The sequence below is a fragment of the Zingiber officinale genome, chromosome 8A, assembly GCF_018446385.1.
Source record: "Zingiber officinale cultivar Zhangliang chromosome 8A, Zo_v1.1, whole genome shotgun sequence".
Classification (NCBI taxonomy): domain Eukaryota; kingdom Viridiplantae; phylum Streptophyta; class Magnoliopsida; order Zingiberales; family Zingiberaceae; genus Zingiber; species Zingiber officinale.
Window position 1 is genome coordinate 107,198,911 of NC_056000.1, and position 5,168 is coordinate 107,204,078.

A 5,168-nucleotide genomic window follows, 5' to 3' on the forward strand; every position below is an offset into this window, starting at 1 on the left:
GTGTATAGACTACTGGGCACTGAACCAAGTCACAATCAAGAACAGGTATCCTCTTCCCAGAATAGATGACCTGTTTGATCAGCTAAAGGGAGCAGCAGTGTTCTCTAAAATAGACCTCAGATCAGGTTATCATCAGGTGAAGGTTAAAGAAGGGGACATACCCAAGACAACATTCAGGACTAGATACGGACATTATGAGTTCGTAGTCATGCCCTTTGGCGTGACAAATGCTCCAGCTACTTTCATGGACCTCATGAACAGGGTATTCAGAGATTACCTAGATAAATTTGTTATTGTATTCATCGATGACATTCTTATCTACTCAGGAACTCAGGAAGAACACGCAGAGCACCTGAAAATAGTACTGCAGACCCTTCAGCAGAACCAGTTGTACACCAAGTTCACAAAATGTGAATTTTGGTTAGATCAGGTGTCCTTCCTGGGTCACATCATCTCAAAGGATGGTATCATGGTAGACCCCAGTAAGATAGAAGCTGTGAGCAAATGGAAAAGACCCAAGAATGCCAGTGAGATCAGAAGCTTTCTGGGATTAGCAGGTTACTACAGGAAATTCGTAGAGGACTTCTCCAGGATAGCTTCCCCACTGACAGCTCTTACCAGAAAGAACAGAAAATTTCAGTGGACAGAGGACTGTGAGAACAGTTTCAGCGAGCTGAAAAGGAGATTGACCAGTGCACCTATTCTGTCTCTACCAGAGAACGCAGATAGTTTTGACATATATGGCAAGGTGATCGCCTATGCCTCCAGACAACTTAAGGATTATGAGAAGAATTATCCCACTCATGACCTTGAGCTTGCAGCAGTGGTGTTCGCTCTCAAGATTTGGAGACATTACTTGTATGGAGCTCAGTGCAGAGTGTATACAGATCATCAGAGTCTGAAGTACTTCTTCACTCAGAAGGATCTGAATATGTGACAGCGCAGATGGCTAGAACTGGTTAAAGACTACGACATAGATATCCTCTACCACCCAGGAAAAGCGAATAGGGTAGCAGACGCCCTTAGCAGAAAGTCCAGCGCTACCCTATTATCTCTAGCAGCCATGTCACCGCCCCTACAGAAGAAGATCTCAGATTTCGGTCTCGAGCTCATAGTCGGACAACTCTCTACTATGACATTAGAGTCTACCTTGCTCGGTGACATCCAGACAGCTCAGGAGCAGGATCCTGAAATTCAGAGAATCAAGCAAGGTTTAGCAGAATCAGAAGGTGGAGAGTTCAGAATATCAGATAGCGGGATATTATATTTTGGTGACAGATTATGCGTTCCAGATCAGGAGGATCTACGAAGAAAGATTTTAGATGAGGCTCACAAGACTCCCTATGCGATGCATCCTGGCTCCACCAAAATGTATCAGGACTTAAAGAAATGTTTTTGGTGGCCTGGGATGAAGAGAGACATCGCTCGATATGTCAGCACCTGCCTAACCTGTCAGAGGGTTAAGGCAGAACATCAGAGACCAGGGGGAGTTTTGCAGCCCATACAGATACCAGAATGGAAGTGGGAAGACATTTCTATGGATTTCATAGTGGGATTACCCAGAACCATGAATGGTTTTGATACTATCTGGGTAATAGTCGACAGATTAACCAAATCAGCCCACTTCTTAGCTATCAGGATATCCTACTCTATAGAACAGCTAGCACAGTTGTATCTCAAGGAGATCATTAGATTACATGGAGTCCCACGAACCATTATATCAGACAGAGATAGCAGATTCACATCACACTTCTGGGAGTGTGTACAGTCAGCTTTGGGCACGAAGTTGAAGTTTAGCACAGCCTTCCATCCTCAGACAGATGAACAGACGGAGCGGGTAAATCAGGTACTCGAAGATATGCTCCGAGCATGTGCCCTAGACTTCAAGGGAAGTTGGTGTAAATATCTGAGCTTAGCAGAATTTGCATACAACAATAGCTATCAGGCCACTATCGGTATGGCACCTAATGAGGCTCTCTATGGGCGGAGGTGTAGATCTCCAATCTGCTGGTATGAGAGTGGTGAACAGAAAGAACTAGAGCTTCAGACAGATCTAGTAGCAGATACCATAGCAACTATACAACAGATCTGCCAGAGGATAGAGACAGCTCAGAGCCGCCAGAAAAGCTATGCTGATACACGGCGCAGACCTTTAGAGTTTTCAGTTGGGGATTCAGTGTTCCTCATAGTAGCTCCCATGAAGGGAGTAATGCGTTTCAGGAAGAAGGGCAAGCTAAGTCCCAGATATGTGGGACCATACCTTATCAGCAGAAGAGTGGGCAAGGTAGCATATGAGCTAGAGCTACTCCAGGAAATGTCAGCTGTCCACAATGTATTTCATGTCTCTATGCTGAAGAAGCATATCCCAGATGCCACCAAGGTGATTGAGCCCCAGTCGGTACAGATCCGCGTAGACCTCAACTATGACAGTCAGCCTATTCAGATAATAGACCGAGCAGTTAAGAAATTGCGGAACAAGGAAGTACCATTAGTCAAAGTCATTTGGCACAGTCACACAGCAGAAGAGGCAACATGGGAGACAGAAGCCAGCATAAGACAGAAGTATCCAGAATTATTCTAAGTTCGAGGATGAACTTTTTATAAGGTATGGGGGATTGTAACGCCCGAAAATTCTCAAAACTATATTAGAAATATTCTATAATTATTCTGGAATTTTTAGATATTTCTCCGAAATTTTTAGAGCAGCAGAAGTAGCAAAAATAAATAGAAAATGAAAACGTCCTAAGCGGGGATTGAACCCGAGACCTATGGTTTACGGATAATACTAGTAACCAGTTGAACCCAGCAGGGCCGTGCTGAAAGGAAAGGGAGGCAATTAAATTTATATTAGAGTTAGGCCGGAATTATCACTTAATATAAATAGAAAATAATTAAGTGAGGGTGATATTTTTGGTTTCCATCGTGAACTTCTTCTCCTTACCCTAACCTCACGCCGTCCCTCTCCTTTCCTCCCCCTTCTCTCGGCGCACCAAGCTAAGGGCCCTAGGAGCACCTCCCGGCAACATCAAAGGCACGAGGACGCTCCCCTCCGTGAGAGGAACGCATAGACGCGAGAAGATCATTGAAGAGATCTCTCCTCCGTGAAACCTAGCGATTATAATCGTAAGAAATTACGAACAGGAGGTAAGAAACCCCTCACCTGCAGTATAAGTAGCTTTCGTTTGATTGCATGCCTTTAGTTTAGCTATATGTAGATTTTTCGGCGCCCAGGGTGTGTTTAAACCCTCCTCACAGACTAGGGATCTAGTTGAGCACCTCTAGATGGGCCAGACACGTTATTCTCCTTCAGTTAGAGGCTCTAGACGTTGTCGGGTGTCTAGAGGTGGTCTCGCTATTAGAGGGGAGAGTTGGGGCACACCAAGTGTTCGACAAAATGATTAGTGTAGCTAAATACCACCTTAGATATTTTTAACAGCTCAGTTAAATGCATTAGTAGCATTTAAATCAGTATATTAGTCTAGTTTCAGCTTACATGGGATTACGGTCCAATGGGTGGGCTCCCACAGTCGCCTCTAGGTTCAGATAACCTAGTTCTAGGTTCAGATAACCTAGAAACAGCAAAATAAGCAACTAGTAGCTATATTCAGTATTTTATTTTCATTGGCACTGTACTGGATTAGATATCCATTGGGTTGGGCTCCCACAGTCGTCCCTAGGTTCAGACAACCTAGTAACCCTACTAAATTCGGGACTTGCAAACCAGGGTCTAGTTAGGGATGCGTGCACAGCAAAGTACAGTTGTCGGGCCCACTAGCAACATGATTATGTATTTTCACTTATTATGATAATAGCTTTCAAACTCATAATCTAGTTATGTGATTATAGTTTAAGATCAGTACTAGCTCAGTTTTAGCTCAGTTACAGTTTCAGCTTATTTTCTCTTAGTTGATACCATGAGATAGCTCCATGCTTAGATTTTATTATGCATGCCATGTTTCAGTATTTATGCCATGTAACTTCAGTATGCCATGCTTTAACAAATTCAGTGCATGTTTGTAAATAGCATTCTTTAAAAACATGATTGCATCGTTGCATGTTTTTGTGAGGTAGATGGTTTCTTACTAAGCTTAAAGCTTACAGATACTTTTTCCTTATACTGCAGATAAAGGTAAAGGGAAAATGGATTAGCAGAGGAAGCTGAAGGTCAATGCAGTGATGGTGTGTGTGGCAGGAACCTGGAATGAAGATCCTTAGGGAGTTTAGCAAATTGAGAACTTAGTTTCTTTTCTCAAGTACCTTTATGCACTTTCAGACCTTAGAATGTTTAAACCATGGAAGATTTGTTTAAGTTGTTAGTAATTATGTTGGAATGCTAGTTAATAGATGTTAGAACTTATTTCAATTACTTTTAGAACTCTTATATGAGATTTTGGCATGAACTAGTGCTGAAATCAGGGTTCTGATTCAAAATCAGAAACCCAGATCGATCTACGGATCGATCGGAGTTGGGTTGTGCCACTGGATCAGTCAGCTGACCGATCCAGTCGCGAACAGAAAGTTTATGGATCGGTCAGCCGACCGATCCAGATGCGAACAGTGAGTGCAGAAGCTCACTGATCGGTCAGCTGACCGATCAGTGAGCCACTGGATCGATCTACCGACTGATCAGTGTACTCCTGGATCGGTCGGTAGACCGATCCAGCCGCATACAGAAGCGAGGTGGGTTGTGGATCGGTCAACCGACCGATCCAGAGCTTTCTCCGTGCCAGTATTAAGCTGGATCGATCACTGGATCGATCCGAAAGCCCAATCGATTCATGGATCGATTGAAATGCCTGTTTACAGCTAGCAGTACATCCGAGAGGTGTAGATTATCTTCCCTAGCATGTGTACAACTCCTAGGTACACCTAGAATATTAAGTTAAGATTTTACAGTAATCAGTTTAGCAAAATTTTAATTAATCCAGATTTTCGCATTAGTAATTTAGCACAGCATAATGTAGCGATCGTCCTCACAGCCTAGTTAGTAGAAGACGGGTCGTTACATCCTTAAAATTAGATGAATTGTTTAGTGAATTTGAACTTCATGAACAAACTAATGCACAGCCGATCGAGAGGGGTATTGCTTTGGTTGCAGGTACTAGTCGAACAAGGGAACCAAGAGTACGGCGAAAAATTGAACCAGAATCAGAAGACGAACCCGACTC